General features: G+C 44.0%; 1 protein-coding gene across 6 annotated transcripts in view; it reads left to right on the top strand.

Annotated features, from left to right (window-relative positions):
- Positions 1 to 20,165, top strand: part of ENOX1 (ecto-NOX disulfide-thiol exchanger 1) — a 596,201-nt gene that overhangs the window by 540,162 nt on the left and 35,874 nt on the right. The gene's annotated exons all lie outside the window — the stretch shown is intronic.

Here is a 20,165-nt window from a genome sequence, read left to right as displayed (position 1 = left end):
CTGATACAGATATCATGGTGCAAGATCCAAGTTAGCATCCTGACTTCCTCTCTTAGTGTTCCTTGAATTGCCCCAAATTAGTCAAGTACCCTCTTTGCCTTGAAAGTTCTTTAGTCCCAAGTTGAATCTTATACCATGTACATCATTGTCTCTCCATAGGTGTGATGGTTTTGTCTTTGTCTTTTTAAAAATATCTCTGATGCCTGTATGTATCTGTTTACCTTTATCACAGAAGATGATTACTAAGCAGTTCTTTTCACGTTAACACAGAATCAGACATGGTAATAAATGCTTGATTAGCTAGAGCAAGGAGAAATTACAGATTTCATGTTCACTCTTGTTTTAATTATATACAGCAGAGAGCCTGACATTGAGGGTACCAGAAATTCCCTCCTATTAATTACTGTTTCTACCAGATAGTTAACATGGTGCTTACTGAGAACCTACTGTGTACAGAGCTCTGCTAAGTGCCGGGCGAGGGGCGGTTTACAGAGAGTTGTGAGGCTTGCTGCCTGCTCTCAAAGACCTTGTGAGCGAGTTGAGGAGTTAAGGAGCACGTGGACAGTATACAAGATGCATTAAGTGTACAGGAAGGCAAGGCATCTGTGTCGTGATGTAGTTTGAAATTTGGACTTTGCTGCTTATTGTGTTGGCTTTATAAGTTACTTAAGGCACCCTCCCAGCTTTCTTTTCCTCATTTGTGAAATGGATGGCAAAGCCTACCTCAAAAACTTACCATGCTGCTGTAATGAGCTGAAGAACATGAAACCCTTACGGTGTTATGTTGAAGTTTCTTTGTGCTGGATAATCAGGAATGGCTTCCTGGATCGGCAGCATTTGGGTTTGACTTGGACGTGTGACTAGAACTGAAAACAGGGAAGCTGGAGGAGGAAGCCCTCATTCAGAGCTCACTATAGGTGATATTACGACCGAAGGAGGGTTTGTCTTCCATTCCAGTGTCTCATTACCCCATTCTTGCCCTAAACTCTTCTTCAGGGTCCTGGTTTCTAGGGACACACTGCTGTCACATCCTCAGCCACAGCTTTCCTACCCCCCCCCCCACACTCAGTCAGTCTCACTGCCTTCCAAGGCTGCTGTCTCGCCAGTCAGCTAGACAGAATATCAGTACTCCTTAATTTCCTGGCCTGTGAAGTGTGGCTGATAGCACCTGTCTTTCCTTTTGCAAAGCTTAGTATGAAAAGCAGAGGAGGTAATGGATATGGAAGCACGTGGTAATTGTGAGGTTCTACCTGAGGGGGATGTTGTTACCACTATAAACTCATCTACTGATTGAATTAAATTCGATCATACATGTAAAGATAGGCCTAACATAATATTCAGCCCTTTGGCTCTGGTTTGAGAAATACCAAGACAGGAAAAGTGAAAGGAAATCATCTCTGAGGTCTTTGGCCTTTCTAGAGGAAACTTTTTAGATTTTAATTTACCTGTCTAGAGACCATGATGTGGGCTTTGTAACTAACCCAGAGAACTGATTGTTGAGAGATGGGGTTCAGGCTGGACCCGTGGTGGCACAGTGGATAAAGCATCAGCCTGAGACAAAGCCCCAACGTCACCAGCTTGAGCGTGGGTTCATCCAGTTTGAGCTCAGGCTCAGCAGTTTGAATGTGGGGTCTCCGGCTTAAGTGGAGGGTCATCAACATGACCCCATGGTTGCTGGCTTGAGCCGAAAAGTTGTTGATTTGAAGTCCAAGGTCACTGGCTTGAGCCCAAGGCTTCTGGCTTGAGCAAGGGGGTCACTGGCTCGGCTAGTCAAGGCACAGATGACTTGTGGGAAGTAATCAATTAACAATCAAAAGTGTCACAACTACGACTTGATGCTTCTCATCTTTCTCCCTATCTCTCACTCTCTCACTAAAAGAGAGAAAGAGAGAGAGATGGGGTTCAGGTCAAGTGGAGGGAGGTGTAGCACCCTGACCAAGGGTAGGGGAGATCTTTGTGGAGCAGTAGAACCCAGCAGCACATGCCAGTCGCTGACGCCTGCCACCTCTCACGCGCAGAGGGCCAGTCTACATTGTACAACCCCTGCCTATTTATTCAGGGGTTTCCCGTTCGGTGGATTGTCTTCTTTCTCATCTGTAATGTTGGCTCCTTTGTGCAGTTCCCAGCACCTCCGCTAGGCTTATGTGGAAAAAAAACAAAGAAACAAATTTCACTTATTTTGTGGCCATGCATTGGGAAAATGCTTAGCAAAATATTTTGCAAAGGTATCTTTATTTATTTATTTATTTTTTTTTGTATTTTTCTGAAGCTGAAAATGGGGAGAGACAGTCAGACTCCCACATGCGCCCGACCGGGATCCACCCAGCACGCCCACCAGGGGCGATGCTCTGCCCCTCCGGGGCGTCGCTCTGCCGTGACCAGAGCCACTCTAGCGCCTGAGGCAGAGGCCAAGGAGCCATCCCCAGCGCCCGGGCCATCTTTGCTCCAATGGAGCCTTGCTGCGGGAGGGGAAGAGAGAGAGAGAGAGGAAGGAGAGGGGGAGGGGTGGAGAAGCAGATGGGCGCTTCTCCTGTGTGCCCTGGCCGGGAATCGAACCCGGGACTTCTGCACGCCAGGCCGACACTCTACCACTGAGCCAACCGGCCAGGGCGCAAAGGTATCTTTAAATGTTTGAAATGAAGTCTAGGTATCATCAGCTTTTCCAGCCCTGTGGTGGTCGAAGGGCACAAGGCTTTCAAACCAGACTGAGAGGGTTTAAATTTATTTTGATCACTGAATAGCTGTTATGATCATGACAAGTTATTTGACCATTTTTGAATTGCACCTTCCTTATGTGTGTTAAGTAAAAGCATGTACATAAACACATAGCCCAGCTTGTGTACTCAACAAGTATCAATGACCTCTCTGGCAGCAGTATCAGTAGCATGTAATATAGTGGGCAGTGCTTCTACGGGATGAATTTTAATGCAGAGTGTGGGGTTTAAAGCCTCTAGCCCAGAAGTTATTGACTGAGACATACAGATGTTTTTGTGTATAATTGTTAACATATGAGGGTGGGGATCACTATATTATCATTTACTAATAATTATACAGTAGATCGGGGCTGGCAGAGCTGAATATTCTCGTGAGAGTTAGCAATTGGTTTTTAAAAACTATACTATTATGCAAGTACAGAGGAAATTTTTGTATGAAACTAAAAAATTACAGAAAAGAATGCAGTGATAAAAAGAAATAACTTAGTTTCTCATTACTCAAAGATAACCACTATTAATATTTTATTTTAGTTCATGTCTGCCATGTGCATGTATATGGCCAGAGGAAAAACCCGTAAATACATGGATGCACAAATATTATCATTGTCTTCAGTTTTGTACCTTTTTGATTTCTCATTATATCACTATTTTTCTTACCACGTGTTCCTCAACTACATGATTCTTAATGGCTGTATAATGTAGATATGAAATAATAGAACCACGAGTCTATGTGTTAGGTATTCAACTTCCCATTTTTGAACTATTATAAATAATGCTGCAATAACATGCCCATAAATCTCGGTCTGCATCTTTCTTGTTTGTTTCTGGAGGATTCTGTGTATTAGTAGCTGTGTCATGAAGTCTGGCAGGGGCTCCAGACTCACAGAATCATTTGGCGTTCAGCACATGAGTGTGGCAGATGTGACTTCTAGTATCCATCAGTCATCCTGGAGGACCCCCCTGAAAGTTGTGTGGAGTCTTGCAATTTACAAACAACCTTTTTGCCTTAGTCTCAAGAGTTGTGAAGCTTACCGGGTGCTAGCTACACCTTGATTCAGTCGGTTACTATTGCTTTTTTATTGTTTTTACATTTCATTGAGCAACAACAGTATCTGACCAACACCTTGCTTGGTGTTCCTGAGGTCTCCAAACAGAGGCACCCTTGGGAGGCCCACCTTTGTCTTCATAGCACAAGGTCTTTTGGGAGCTGGGCCCCTAAGGAAAGTTTTCTGAAGACTAACCCAAAACCACTAGAGCCAGACACTGAGAGCCACTGCACAGGCCTTGCTCCCCAAGAGGGCTGCACTTGCTGATTTTAAACACGGTGTTCTTTGTATTTGAAACCGGATATACTAATGACAGTGGGCAGTTCAACCTTTTAAATTAGGCTTTATCACAGTCCCTTCAGAGAATTCAGTTACTCCAGATCCAGTTTTTTTCCGTGCGTGTGTGTGTGTGTGTGTGTGTGTGTGTGTGTGTGTGATCTCCCCTGAGCAGCCTTTCAGTCCCCAGAGTGCTAAGTAACTAGCCTGGGTCCTGGTATTTATGTATACCAGGTAGCAACACCTTAGATTAAGGAAAGGTAGTATCTTCATCTAGCATCTTTTCTGATGGCCTTCCTCCCGGGGCACCTCCACCTCGAACCCTTACGTGTGTGTGTGTGTGTGTGTGTGTGTGTGTGTGTGTGAAAGTGGAGGGGCAGGGAGAGGCCGTGGGAAATGCAGGAACAAGGAGGAGGCATCACAGGGGCAGCTGAAGTCCGCAATGGCCTGAGAGGCCCCTGGGTTCCCCCCACCCCTCTCTCCGCTGCAGGAGAACTGCTACCCCACGTCCTTTGTGCGCACACATCAGGCTCACGCACTGGCATTGAAGAAACCCTTTGCAGTGTGTAAAGACGTTTAATCTATGATGCTGAGGTGACTACTGTCAAGTAAAACACCTTTTCCACTCCACAATAAAAACAGAAAAAAGAAAAGACTTCCATTTTTTATGTTGCCTCCGTAAGAAAGGAAATCCTTAGAGTTGCCTTTCAGGCTGTCAGGGTAAAGATGTTAGGAAGGTATGGAAGAAACACTGTGTGAGGAACATCCTTCAGGTGTCGTACGCAGCCGCAGAAGCCCCGCTGACCACGGATCTAATGATGGCTATGCAGAAGCCCTTGCCCGGCTGCAAACGCAGCTTCCATCCTTCAGGCCAGCCAGCATGTGAGCTAAGAATTCATACTGACGTATCAAACAAAGAGACACGGGAAAGAAAAACCCCACAGGGAAATAGGACCACATCCTTAAAGGGCAAAGAGCACTCAGGCTCTGTCCTGTCCTCTGTAGCAACTTGCTGTCTGCTCTTGGGAGACCCAACCTTGAGCTAGAAGAGGAATAGGGAAGACAGTGAGGAACTACTCATGTAAGGGTTCAGGCCGCCTGCAGCCAGGGGGAGCCTTGCAGAAACTGCAGTGTGACATTGCAGATGTCACAGGTCTTCCAACCCGTGTGTCTTTCTCCTCCCCTCTCCTGCGGTCCCCGGCCTGTACGGAGTCCCTTGGCCTATGTTCACACGCAGCCTGCCATGTTTTTTTTACTCAGTAAATCAACAAGTATGCATTGCAGGAGAGAGCAGACTACAAGGGTTCAGAGCAGATCTGGGGCCAGGTGTCCTGGTTTCAGTCCTGGCTCTGCCAGTTACTATCTGGGCGACCCTGAGCAATAGACTGAACCCCTGAACCACCATTGTTTTCACTTCTAAAATGAAGGGAATAATCACACCAACCTCCTAGGGTTAATGTCAGTGTTGTTTACTGTGCAGTGTGGTCAGTACGTGTGAGGTACCGTCACCGCGCCGGCCTGCGTGTGCCTGGTGCTGCAGGAGTTCTGGAGCTGAGCGGCTCCTGCCCCGGGAAGTGGATGCACCGTCCTCGTCAGAACCTGCCCACTGTCCCAGTCTGTCGGGGTGCATCCCCCACCCCAGGTCAGTAAGCACAGTAGGAATGATGGGCTTCAGGTGACTTAGGTGCATATTTCCAAAACTCTCTGAGAGGCCAGGTTAAAGACCTTCGTTAGAAGGATTGGCTTCATGGAGAGGGGAGTCTGGTAGGAGTGGGGTGCACTGTGTGGATGTAAGACCCCCCCAAGGAGTTCATTTGGAAAGTCAGTGGCCACTTGTTCTTCCTTCAGGGAAGGATGGGCGCATGTCTGCAGGTGCATGAGGTTACCCTTGCTCTGTAGATGTCTGGATTGATAAGGCAAACTCCTCATGGACCACTGTTTCTTTACCCTGCACTCTATGACCCTGTGCATATTCAGTGAGCACACCTGGAACTTGGCCTTTTCCTCAGCTTACAGCTCATGTAAATGATTGCTTTCTGCCTGGCGATGCCTCCTTCCCCACCTCCTCCCACTCCCACCCCCACCCCCACCCCCGCCCCCCGCTCTGGGACCCTTCTTCCAGCCACTTTCCCACATCTTCTGCTGTGAAATCCGTAGTCCCATCTGAAAAAAAGTACTCATGTCCCAACCCAGCAACCTTGAAAGGGACTGATGACTGGAGGGGACCCTGTTAGTACTACTCCCAGAAACAGGCAGAAGCTAGCTTCATGGTTAGTGCTTCTGTTCCCAGTAAACAATCAAAAGAAGCTTCCTTACCAAGCGCCCCCCCCAACTGACAATGTGTTTCCCCAGCTGGACCTGGGGCTACAGCTTGTCCTTGGTGTCAGGACAGGTGCTGATAGGACCTGCGTGGCTATTAGTGGATTTGGAGCATGTCGCAGGATTAGTGCCTGTCTATTAAAGCTGACAGGTTGGGTTCAGGGAAATGAAATTGCCTTCTTCCCCCAGGCCAGGTTAAAGAAAAACTGGAAAAGGAGACAGATATTCCGGCTCTCTGTGAGGGTCTGACATGCGTGAGGATAGCTAAGGCTGAGATCTAAAACACATGCTTTCCATTTTGCAGATTGTATTTTCCCCAAAAGGTTAATAATAATCCTACTTGATGTAGACAGAAAGGTGATTATTTAGAATGGAAGATAGGTCATTTTTATAGATCCAGTCTTCATATATGTTTAACTGCTCTTATCCTATAAATACCATTTTCTTATTGTGAACAATTTGAAAAATACACAAAAAATTGTGTTTCTACTTCTTTGTATTCCCTTTGTCTTTGTCTGTATGCACATAGAGATATTTTTACCAAATTTCCAGCATATCCTATGGCAGTTTCATAACCTACATTTCTTCCTTAGTAAATCATGAACATTTTCTCATGTTATTAAATGTTTTCTTAATATGACTTATAATGAATGCCTAATACTTCATGCCACAGATGTGCTCTAGTTTATTTAATCAGTCTCTTCTGTGGAACTTTAAAATATTATTTGTTTTCGTTGTCACAGATAGTATGCAATAAATATTCTTTAATAAGGTATTAGCTGATTCATCCACCACTTAAGCACTTGTTAAATAGAGAAGCTTTTCCACTTGATCGGGATGTAGAGACAGAGGGAGATCCATGGCTTCTTATAAAAGAGTCAAGCTCAGCCCCTACATGGTAAGTAATGAAATAAACCAATAATGATGTCTGGGGTGTTACCACATCGAGAGGATTCTGAGTTCCTCTACAGGAAAGGAAAATAACTCCAAAGAATATTTGAACTCTGAAGGAAAAGGCAAATTCTCTCAGTGGGTAGAGCCTGTTGTGCAGAAATCCTGGATTCAATCCCCAGTCAAGGCACACATAAGAAATGATCATCTGCTTTTCTCCCTCTCGCTCTCCCTCTTCTCTCCCTCTCCTCCTCCTATAGCCAGTGGCTTGACTGATTCAAGTGTCAGCCCCAGGTACTGAGGATAGCTTGGTTGATCGGAGAGTCAACCTCAGGTGCTAAAAATAGCTTGATTGGTTGATTCAAGCATCAGCTCCAGATGGGGGTTACCAGCTGGATCCTGGTCAGGGCTCATGTGGGAGTCTGTCTCACTATCTCCCCTCCTCTCACTTGAAAAAGAAAAGAAAAAGAAAAGAAAGGCAAATTCTATAGACTTCATAAATAATGTAGAACAACACTGAGACATGCCATTTAGGATTGGATGCTTTAAACTATAGGTTGGTCTTCTTGGTGTCTAGGGACTGTAGAGCCTTTTTGCCGTATGGGTCCTGGACCCTGGCTCATGGGCCTAGACCACTACTGCTCAACTCACACTTGTCTGTCCTCTCAAGATAGTATATGGAATGGACAAGGGCTACCAGTTAAAAGAATAAAATGAGTTCTAGCCCCAAACTGAACATTGAGATGTTATTTCTAATATGGCCAAGAAAATACATGTAAGCTCCAAACCATCAACGGGAGACATACATGAACATACAGACATGACCTTGGTGCAAGTAATAGAACTTTAAAGTCAAATAAACCCAGAGGGCTCAGTCACGGTGCTTCTGCCTCCCATGAGATGCAGCTTAGCACTGCCTGGTATATTGATCAAAAACGAACAGGAGAAAAAGTTTAGGAGCATTTATGAAAAACCAGGAACTCAAAAGGTAGACAGAAGCAGAGTGTTCATCTAGTGCCTCTGGAAGACAGTAGGGGAAAGCTAGGAGCCTCCTTTACTCAGCAGCTTTGGTTCCTACAGGGGTATCACCAAGATTCATTAAAGATCGGAAAACAGCAAGCAACAAAGATTCACCGGGAGGCGAACCTCCTCTCTTGTTAGCTCTGTAAGTTTACTCAGGAGTGGTGGGGCTTCCTAGGCTGTGGTGGTGGTTGTTTAGAATAGTAAACATTCTAGAGTGACTTCCACACTCCTGGTTTCTGCTGACCTTGCGTGAGCACAGGAGAGGGAAGGTATGAAATGTCTCAGCAGGGTTGACAACAGCCCTGGTCAACTCACCACCTGTGAGACTGACCTTCCTCAGGGATTCTCTGCTCAGCACTCCCTGGCTCCCCTGGGACAGATCTGAAATGCTCCAAAGGGCAGTCATGGTCTATCTCCACATACACTGCTCATGGCCAGAGTTTATCCATCATTTTGCCACACAACTTACTGTACTTTGGCATTTCTTTGAGGAAATGCATAGGAAGATGTCAAAGAAGAAAAATAGGTAGGAAGGTGAGAAGAAAGAAAAAAGAGGGCGGGAGCAGGAAAGGCAGGGAGAAGAGGAGTTTTACTGTTTACTGCCCACTGCTGCCCGGTAGCACTTCCACATCAACCCAGCAGGCAGGAGAACAACCACTGCCCACCCCGTACACCCAGCCAACTCTAGTAGTGAAATCCACCTTCAGCAAAGGTGTGTGTTTGCGGTGGCCCCAGTATAAACACAGTGAAAACTTAAGCCGAAACTAAGGTTCTCAAATTTGAAGCAAAAAGCTCAGGTGTTAATCTGCAATAAAACATTAGTAAACCCCCAGGGGAAACCACAAAGGCTTGAGAATAAACATATTCAAACACAATGAAGTGGTGTTCTGTTATTTCAACCTCAACTTCCCAGCTCTGCTGGAGACCCTCTCTGCCTGGTCTCCCTTCCCTCTCTGGGGTCTAACTGGTGGGGATCATCCCCAGCTGTGAGCTCACTGCCTCTGACTGCAGCCTCGCCCCCCACTAGCTTCCCGGCCTACCCACCTTGACCACAGGGACATCAGGATTGAAGATCAGGAAACAGCCTGGCTGCTCAGCACCACGTGTCCTGTTTGTGGCCACCACCTGCAGCTGGCCGTTGTAATCAAACCTCCAAGAAGACCGCAGTCCTCACACTTGTGCCTTTAAATCCAATATCACAAAATTTCAGAACTTCAGCAAGCCACGCCTCCCGGGCAGATCCCCTGTATATGTTCCTAATTCACACAGAGGAAGAGTTAAACCACGAAGGAAAGTTCTCAAAAAAGGAAGGCCTTCACGTGTTAAGTGCTTTGTGGAAAGAGAGTCAGCCTTTCTCGCAGTTCTCAGCTGTGCAGGTGTCAGAGGTGGGGTCACCACTGTCTCCCACACAGCCTGGTGTTGAGCAGATAAGATATATTCTCACTTTGTTAAAGATGGCGCTGCCCATGTGAATGGCAGTCGCCTAGGTGATAATATTAATTGCCTTCATGCTTGGGAAGAGGCATGCTTATGCTAATGTGTGTTGGGGGAGGGCTTTCGTGCCAAAACGTTTTAAAAGGAGGAGCTAGGAGGCCATTTTGGGGAGAGTGATCACGTTCTTCTGGAGAGGATCAGCCCGTGCTGGAGCAGGGCAGGGAGGCCACGTGATAGAAATAGCCAAAATGGCAGAATGGGGGGAGGAGAAGCCAGTTCATGGAGGAGAAGGAGATGGGGAACAGAGGTGAATAAGACTGGTGAGGTGGAAGCCTTTGATTCTAGGAAAACTTGGATGAGTCAGTTGCTTTGGGAGCCCTGAATGGAAAGGGAAGTGTTTTCCCACTGTGTGTATATTCTTGCCCGCTGGGTGCGAGCTAGAATTAAAGAAAAATGGGTCATCAGTTTTCGGCTCTATTAATTCCTTTCCTTCTGTCCAAATCAAACCTGAACCTGCTTTGGCCAGGCGGCTTTGATGGCAGCCGCAGTTATTGACTTTACACCTGCCTTCAGCAAAGCCTCTGGGGGACTGCAGCAGGCCCTTGCCGGGTGTGTGGTAGCCGTTCCCCGAAAATGCTGCAGGCTCCCCTGAAAAGACACACCAGCTTTGGAACAATCGATAATTTTTTCCAGATTTCTCTTTTCCAAGAAAATTCTCTGTGCCTCAGACTTGCCCAGCCTGACGCTGGCCTTGTGGAGGGGACGTGTGGCTGTGATGCTCAGCATCACCATCGTTTTCACTGTCAGCTTCCTCACGAGATTACAGAGTAGCTTCTTTTCGCCAATTTCCAGACTGTTCGGTGTATGCTGATGAGCTACTGATCTTTATGAGACTTTCAGAATCTAATTTTCACAAGCAATTTCTCTCCATGCCAACTTTGAGAATGATGACTTGAAACTAGGGGAAGGGCCTACAAGGAGTCTGTGTGAAGCCCCCAAAGTGTGCAGTGTAATTCCCTGCTCCCTCACTACACATAACACACACAGTTGTGCACAGAAATACACACACACACACACACACACACACACATACATACCATGTCTCACAGCTGGGAGCTTACATTGTGTTCCTGGCTATTTTATTTAACAATATTCAAATTGCTCCCCTTGGTAAGAGCAGAGTAACTATTGGCCTGGTTATGTTGAATAAATGGCTTTTTCAACAGGTCGAATTCAGTTAAGTGTACCATTCATTAAAAATGCTAATAATTAGATTTTTTATTGATAATTCCACTTTCCATCTATCATGTCATCTTTTTTGCCTGCAATGCAAATTCCACCTATTTTTAAGCCCAGCTCAGGTCCTATTTCTTGGGCCTTATCCTCAGATCAGCCAAATCAATTACTATCTTCTCCATATTCCTACATTATTTATCATCATTGCAAACCTTCTGAACAACCCAATTACTATAGCCCGATTTCTTCGACTCAGGTCCAAGTTTCTTAGGGAGGTGATGTGTACATACACCTTATAGAACCGAACACAGTGATGATCCTATATCAGTGGTTCTCAACCTGTGGGTCGCGACCCCGGCAGGGGTCAAATGACCAAAACACAGGGGTTGCCTAAAGCCATCGGAAATACATATTTTATTTAAAAATGTATAATAAATACATATTTTCTGCTGCTCTATCCAATGCGCCACCACCTGGTCAGGCCATATTTCTTTTTTTTACACTCATTTTTTGGTCATTTTTCTGTTCCTACAGGAGTGTTCAGTACAGTATATTTATGTCCCTTTTCTTTTCTCTGTGGCTTAGTTATATTTTTATGTTCTAGATTATGATTTTACAACTGTGTTAGGATAGGTAAGTGACTTAGGCTAGGGTGTGTTTCGCCGGGGTCGCAACCCACAGGTTGAGAACCGCTGCCCTATATAGACAGGTACATTTTTAATACATTTAGAATATTTATCAATTTTTTTTTGAATTGACAAAATTTTCAGCAGTTTCAGACAGCTGTGCAAATCTGTTTGGCCTGGTTTGGTAAGAGATGCAAACACTTTCTTCTGTATATTATCTGTAGGTGTTCTCTAAGATGATAAAAGCTAAAATGGAGATGATAGGGATCACCTTGTCCAACTTACACATTTTACAGATTTTAATGGAGTACATGTTTTCTTGCCTAATTGTTGTGTGTCTGTGAGTCTTATATTTTCTTTTTCTTTTTTAATTTTTTATTTGTGAGAAAGAAAGCAAGAGAGAGAGGGAGAGAAACATTGATTTGTTGTTCAATTATTTATGTATTCATTGGTTGATTCTTGTAAGTGCCCTGTCCAGGGACAGCAACCTAGGTGTATCAAGCCCATGCTCTAACCAACTGAGCTACCCATCCAGGGCAAGGCCTATATTTCCAAAGGCAATACTTCTCAAACTATAGTAAGCAACAGAATGAAATGGGAATCAAACAGAAAGCTTCTTAAAGCACAGATTTCTGGGTTCCAGCCTAGAGTATAACATTGGGTAGGTCTGGGCCAGGGCCGAGAATTTACATCTCTAATAGGCTCCCAGGTGCTACTGGTACTGGTACCAGTCTATAGACCACACTTTGAATAATTGCTGCCTTCTATCCATCCCAGTCCAGGCTGGGTGCTGCTCTGGGCTTCTGTAGCACCCAGAGCCAACCCTGGTCATCACTGTGTTTTTTTGTTTGTTTTTTTACAGGGACAGAGAGAGAATCAGAGAAAGGGATAGATAGGGACAGACAGACAGGAATGGAGAGAGATGAGAAGCATCAATCATCAGTTTTTCGTTGCAAGACCTTAGTTGTTCATTGATTGCTTTCTCATATGTGCCTTGACCGGGGGTCTTCAGCAGACCGAGTAACTCCTTGCTAGAGCCAGCGACCTTGGGTCTAAGCTGGTGAGCTTTTTGCTCAAGCCAGATTAGCCCGCGCTCAAGCTGGTGACCTCGGGGTCTTGAACTTGGGTCTTTCTGCATCCCAGTCCGACGCTCTATCCACTGCGCCACCGCCTGGTCAGGCTCATCACTGTATTTTAATATATTTTACACGCCTATCCATCCTCAACCGCCGGTCTGCACACCAGTCCACCAGAAATTTCATGCCTGTTCACGAAAAAGTTAACCACCCTGATGTTATATGAAGATTATAGACCCAGTGATCTTAGTTGAATTCACTTATGCTCAAGGTGGTTTCTTCCTTAATGGTCCCTGAAATAATTCTATTTTGATGAGTCCCCAAGTGTAAAAAGGTTGAAAACCACTGCTCTAGACTCTACATTCTTTGAGAGTGGCAACCACTATTACTCATTTTTGAATTTTGTTATTTAGCACAAAACCTACCTACCATATGGTGCTCAATAAATATTTGATGAATGAAAAGTCATGGAGGCTAAATACATTCCAATCAAATTATACTGAACTGAGGTTTTCGGAGACCTTATTAATGTAAATGTTGAACTTTGTTGCTATTCAGCCCAAAGAGGAAAATATATATATTTAGTAATTGCAAGACTCTCGTTCATAAGAAATCACATTCATTTGGAGAATATGCAAAAGATAGGTGAGCTGACAACCAGCCATTCCTGACTGTCCGTCCGAGTCCGTGTGATGGGCAGGCAGTGTATTGAGAGCACAGCTGATCATAGCTCAGTCACTGTCCTCAAGGGGCACCTGGTCTCGAGAGGAGACAGAGTAACTGAAAAGGAAAATCCATGAAGATTGGCTTCAGGCCTGTCAGTAAGGAAGAAGACTTGGCGAGGGATTAGGGGCTGGAACAAAGTAGGAAAGTTATAATTCTGGAGAGGTACCTCAGACAAAAGGCAATATGGACAAGTAGCTCCAGAGTCTGACTGCCTGGGGCCCAGTCTTAGAACCACTGCTTTCTAGATATGTAAACTTAGGAAGTTTATTTGTGCCTCAACTTTTTCATCTGTAAAATAGGGATAAAAGGATCAGGACCTGGCATCTACGAGCCACTCAGTAAGGGCTATTCGTATTATCATCCTTATCATTAGTCATACTGTTTTCTGTTTAGTAGACCTCAAATTCTGCACCCATCAGGCACCGTGCCTCAGCAGTCCAGAACACTTAGTTCTTGGGCTGTTCATCCTGTATGGCACATGCAAGAAGACAGTGAGGAGAGAGAATTGGATTTTTCTCTGTTGGGGAAGGGACGGAATATTTAATATTTACTAACCCCTCAAGCCCTCACAAACCATGTGAAACCCAGCAAACCTTGTGAAATTTGATTTTACTTTAATAATAATTAGATGCCTCTCTTTCTCATTTATCAGATTTTATCCCATCTATTCTCAGGACCTGACTTACCAATATGAAGGTCAAAAGGACTCTAAATTTTAATATTATCATTAGGACTGTAAACTCAGCAGGTGAAAATTATGATAGTGGGTGCTTTGTAGCAGAGAAATGGAAGAAACAACATATTGAGAAATGGACTGGGAAAATAACATGCCAAGAGCACCGCTATACAATTAATCTTCACCAGCAATAGAGTCGGTATCATACGAGATAAATCAACCCGACTAATTCTGGATGCACAAAAATACATTTAAAAGTATTTCGCTTTATTTTCTTCTGTTTGCTGCTCCATATTTGTGGGTGGAGGATATTTTTCATGTCAGCCTTTTCCCAGGCTGTGAAGGGAATGGACCTGCATGCCACGGCAAGGCGGATTACGTTTTTACATAGTGACGAGGAATACACGGAGGGTTTTGAGATCAAGTGTACTTTTTCATTTGGTAACATCTACGGTGGCATATAGGAAAACTAAACGTAAGACTACAACCCGTACCTTAAATCATGAATGGAGTTTCAGAAATACAAATAGTTTTTTTCCTCCTTTTTAAATGGTTTTTATGTGACATGGCTGTCATAAAATGAGGCCCCCCTCATTTTAAAAAGTGACTTAATTGCCAGCTGGAGCCCGCAGTTGAAGTGTGGCATGCACGGGGACACCCATCATTCGGTTATGATCCAGGCAGCAGTGGCTCTTGGTATCTAATGGGAAACATTACAAAATTGAAATTACTCTTTCTCATCAAAGTCTTTGTTCTCTGATTAAAAGTGTTTGTGGGGATCATACATTTTTTTTCAGACAGGAGCTAAACAACAATAATGTATACATATGCATGTGTGGGGAGAAGGGTTATATATGAAATACAGTGCAGGTGGGGCAAAAGTGGGTTTACAGTTCTGAGTACACAAAACAGAGTTTATTCTTGTATTATTATAATTTTCCATACAAACAACTATAAACAGTATAAAAGGTAAATAAATGTTAATAGTGTTTATATCGGGGTAGTAGAATTTAAGTTAATTTTTATTCTCTTTTTAGAGTTTATAAATTCTTCACATTGAACATGTATATACATTTGTAATGAGAAAACCAAGAAAAGTTATTATTAATAATTAAAGCGAATGAGAGAATTGTCTTAAATTTTGGAAGAGGAAAAAAAAAAGTTTATGAGTTTATTTTATGGTCTCCAAAAAATTTAATGTTTAAATTTAAAATGTATCAAAAGTATTAATAATAGATAGAAATTCAAAATTAACTTTTTACCTTCTTTAAGATAGTAAAGAAATTATTTTATTTTAAAATGACACACCAACAAATGCATTTTACTGACCAAAGAATGTAAAATACCCAAAGTGATTGCATTGTTTTTATTTCACTACCCACTGTATATATTCCCCATAGACTTTTAACAAATCACTACAGATCAAGGGTACTGACCAAATCTACGAGGCCAGCCAGTTTCATCTATGAAGTTTACCTTCTCTATGTAGTAACAGATATATCTGATGTAATTCAACAAATATGACCAAAGGTCTACAATTAGTTCTTTCAAAAAATATTGGCTACAGATTTAGTATGTGCAAGGGGCTATGCTAGGCACAGAGGACACTGTTACTGTGTAAAGAAATGAGTACAGGTAGAGCCATCACAGAGTCCAGGCAGGGGCACTTTTGAAAGTGAGAAGGACAGTAGGTGTGCACTAGGACCACTCGGAGCTCTAGAAGACAGGCTGTGAAGGGACTCTGGCCCAGACTTTCTCCGATTCACGCCCCATATTTCCAGCTGCCTTTCCAAGACCTCACAGTCAATATTTCTAAAATATTGGAGCCAGTACCTCTCATTCTTTATGATCTTTAATTCTGATATCATTGTTCTGCTAGTCATCCAGACTTTACTTGTTTAACTTTTTAATTTACTCCCCTTTTCTTCTCCTTCAGACACAGAGAGTTGGTCCATTCTTCCTTTAAAATGGCTTCTGCACCCCCTTTTCTCTCTTCTACCTTGACCTCGGTGGGTCTGCCTTATTGCGACATAGTGGGGCGTGGCTGGAGCTCCTTCCCCTGCTCAGCCAGTCCGGCATGTGGCCCACACTCGGTCCTTGGAGCACTGCTTTGACCTCAGCTTTCCTCCCAGGACATCTCCCACCCCAGGAGAGCACATGTGCTGCGCTGTCTCCATTGTCCCGACATCTGCCTTGGAAACCCTTCCCTGCCGCACAGACCATGGTTGCAAGTCACATTTATACAAAGGAGGCCCGTCACCGCGGAACATCAGCAGAAAGCCAGGCCCCATCCGTCCCTTGTGCTATCTCTGCTCCTCAGCCTGGCCCCTCTGGCTCCCCGCCTTACTGCCCTGTGCATTCATAACTGTGCTAGAGCCACTGCTCACTGATCCTGCGGGAGCCCCTGTGGCTCCCAGAGGGCCAGAGCTGCAGGCAGCCCTCAGAGGGGATTCGGTCCCAGTGCTCAAAGGGCACTTTCAGTTCACAGGGATTTCATACGTGACAGGAGAGCGATCAAGAGAGGCAGACTCACACAGTAAATGTGGAATCTGATGAACAAAGTGAACTAACAAAACAAAATAGAAACAAGCTCATATAATACAGAGAACAGACAACTGTCAGAGAGAAGGGAAGCTGGCTGAAAAAGGTGCAGGGATTAAGCAAGTTGAAAAAAACCCCAGCAACTCATAGACACACACAACAGTGTGGTGCTTACCAGAGGGGGGCACTGAGAGAGGCAGGAGAGGGCAAGGGGGATAGATAGTGACGGGAGGAACTTGACTTGGGTGGTGAATACACACTACAACAGGCAGGTGAAATAATATTAGAGAATTGTACCTGAAACCTATATAATTTTATTAACCAATGTCACCCCAATAAATTCAATAAAATAATTTTTTTTTTAAAAAAGAGACTCTGGAGAAGCATTGGGCCAAGTCCCAAGTCTGCTTCTTACTAGCTGTGTGCCCTTCAACAAGTCATTAGCCTCCCCAGTGCCTCAGATTTCCTCATCTGGAAAATGGGACAGCAATAGCACTGATCTCACAGAGCTGTGGTAAGGATTAATGAATTCACATTTGTAAAGTTCTTATAACACTTTCTGCACATAAATATAACCAAGGACGGCCTTAAAGGAAGTCCCCCAGGAGAAATGTTGTGTCTAGATATCTCAAGCACCTAAACCACACCTGTCTTTCTTGAAAGCTCCTTTTTATGACCTGTAACTAGTTTTCACCTATTTGAATCTTTGCAATTGGAAATCTTAGAAAACATAGTTTCTTGGAACTATCTAAGAACATAATGCATGCACTCCATGGCCAGCAATCGAGCCCCAATGAGGTGGAACATTTCAGTACGTAAAACGTGGTTGTATCGTGATGAATTGCTGAATCTTGGCTCAGGGCAGCAGTTGCGCGTTTGCTTTCAAATTCTCTCTCTGAGGCTGAAGTCTGTTGGGCCTCTTGCCTCCCCTCATGCAAACTCTAAACATCAAAGGCTTCTGGTGAGAGGGCACAGCTGGGTGGGAGCCCACCACCCTCTGGACTGGCAGTACCAAGCTTCAGCACGACCCACAGAAAATTCCCAAGATCCTCTTTGCTCTTGGGGGTTGACGAATTCTTACTTTCCCTTGAACCACAAGACATTTTGGAGTTTACTCAGTCACTTATTCTCATCAATCCTTATCTCGTCCACTTGCTTTTCTTATTGTTTTTCTTTCTCTGCCGCCACTTCCTTTTCTAATTTTTCTTGGTTTTGAAATCCAGGCTAAATATACAGTCTTGTACCAAGTTGGCTGTCTTATTCTGAAGGGAAGCTCCAGCTCAGGGAAGGGGACTCAGAACAGGCATGGGATTTTGGAGCCGAAAGACACTGCAGACCATCTGTTTCCACAAACAGAAATAAGGAAACGAGGGTACCCAGCAAGTCAGTGGCAATTAAGACCTGTCTGTTGGGTCCAAATCTATCGTTTGTTCACTGTTTGGGCCATTTTTTTGTGGGTCACTCCTTCACTTACCAGCCACGGGGCACCTGCTACATGCAGGTCACTGGCTCCCGCAGAGCAGCGTGAGGGGCCTCGCCACTTCTTCCTTCCCAACCACAGCCCCAGCCTTATGAGAAATAGCTTGACGGTTATTGGGGACTGGCACATCACTTGATGGATTGCTTTTGGTACTTTGACAAAAAATAAAATTGAGTAAAGGATATTGAAGCAACTGATTAGCATCTTGATTACGGTGTACAGGGCCCCTGCTCTCATGGAGTGTAATATTGAAGAGTAGGGTTTAGAAGCAAACAACAAAACAGGGCTGTGGAACAAGGAGAGCAGAGCCTTGTCATGTGGTGTTGGCTGAGGGAGGTCACATGGTGAATCTTTACTATACAGACCTTGAAAGCTGTCCCTCTCACCTTGCATTGGTAGCTATAGAGGTGCCAGCCCTTGGAGGGCCACAGGGAAGTCACAGTTGGGAAGTCTCCCTATTTAGTGTGTATGTGGAGGGAAGTGTCAGTGTGTCATTTGATGAAGTAGTCAGTTACTCTCTATGCTTACCTGTAGCTCTACAAAATGACATCTCTATGTTACTGGCTTCTTACTTTTTAAATTATAAGGATAGCAGTATAACAGCATTGCCACAGAACACGTAGAAATAGAAAATATGCAGTATTTGGATACTATTCAGTTAGTTTACATATTTTTGCATACATATTTTATATGATTGCAGTCAGAATTTTATACATAATTCTTACATGGATTCATTACCCCAAGTGTGTATTATGGAGCTTACTGCATCCAGTCAGCCCTGTGAATAATAAAAATAATGCTAATAATGATGCCAAAATATATTCAGAGAAGTTTATCATTTTCAAGAGCACCATCTCACACATCAGTTCGGTCCTCACAGCAACCCTGGGTGACAGGCATCAGTTAGTACCCAGATCTTGCAGAAGAGGAAGTGAGGAGCTGCCCTACTGAAAGTTATCTAGTATACAAACAAACAACGGTGACAGAATTAGAACACAGGCTGCACTTAGCCAGGCTGCGTCACCTTGTCAGACACTGGGACTGCCCTACAGGAGTGGCTGGTGTCGTTGAAGAAACAGAGGTGAGAGTCAGTTCTGTCTAAATGTATAAGTAAGTGGTCAACTGCGACATAAATGATGTAGAAAATGCGTTGAGATCAGGAAGACTTGCAGGTGGCCTGGAATAGATTTCTCTGAGAGCTATGGGACCTGGAGTTTGTGTAAAAATGGGATTAGGGAATGGAGAAGAAAAAAGAGGAGGCCTGGCTCAAGGTCAGCCAGTTCTTAGTGGAAGACTAAAGGATGCCCCGCCTACCACCTCATGGCAACTCTCATTTTGAATTTGAAGTGGGTCATAGTAAACTCAAACAGACAAGCCTACTGGTCAGGTGAATAAGAAACATTTAAAAATTAAGTGTGATGACTGCTGAATATGTGAAAATGAAAGAAATCTGATAGAAGGCAATAAAGAAGAAAAAGTGGTGACAAAACGTGAGCAAGTACCAAAATTAGAAAAAAAGAACAAAGCTACCTTCTCCTCCAGGTGTGCTGGGCCAGCAGAGGAAGTGAAAATCCATAGATGACAAATCAAAAAATTAGGAGGAAAAAGACCAGGGCCCCTTAGGTACCAGAAGCAAGCGAAGAAGATGGTCTAAGAGGCACTGGTGTCAATGATGTCAAATGTCATGTTGTAAGAGGGCTGAGAAAATACAGGAAGTCACTGAAAATCTTTCAAAGGCGAGTTTGATGGCATGACTGATGAGAAAGCATAGATTTCAAGTAGGGAGGCAGTAGGCACAGTGGGCAAACACCACATATTCGAGAAGCTTTGCAGTAGAAAGAAAACACTTAAATTAAGGAGGCCACAGGATTAATGAAATGAAGGGAATAATGAAAGGATATTATAAACTGGGGAAGCCATTATTCTTGGTTCTTAGCTGGGATAGGTAGAGGGGGACAAAAACAAAACAACAAAGTACAGTTCCAGCTCAGTAAATTATTTAAAGAGAGTTTTTCTAAATGGATAAATTACTTTAATCATTGCTCAGAGTAACTAGTAAGGACTCTTAGAGGGGAAGTTTCTGCCTTTAAATAGCTAACTC

This window comes from Saccopteryx bilineata, chromosome 6, assembly GCF_036850765.1.
Source record: "Saccopteryx bilineata isolate mSacBil1 chromosome 6, mSacBil1_pri_phased_curated, whole genome shotgun sequence".
NCBI classification, from domain to species: domain Eukaryota; kingdom Metazoa; phylum Chordata; class Mammalia; order Chiroptera; family Emballonuridae; genus Saccopteryx; species Saccopteryx bilineata.
Note: the sequence above shows the minus strand (reverse complement) of the source record. Positions and strands in the feature narration are given on the sequence as shown.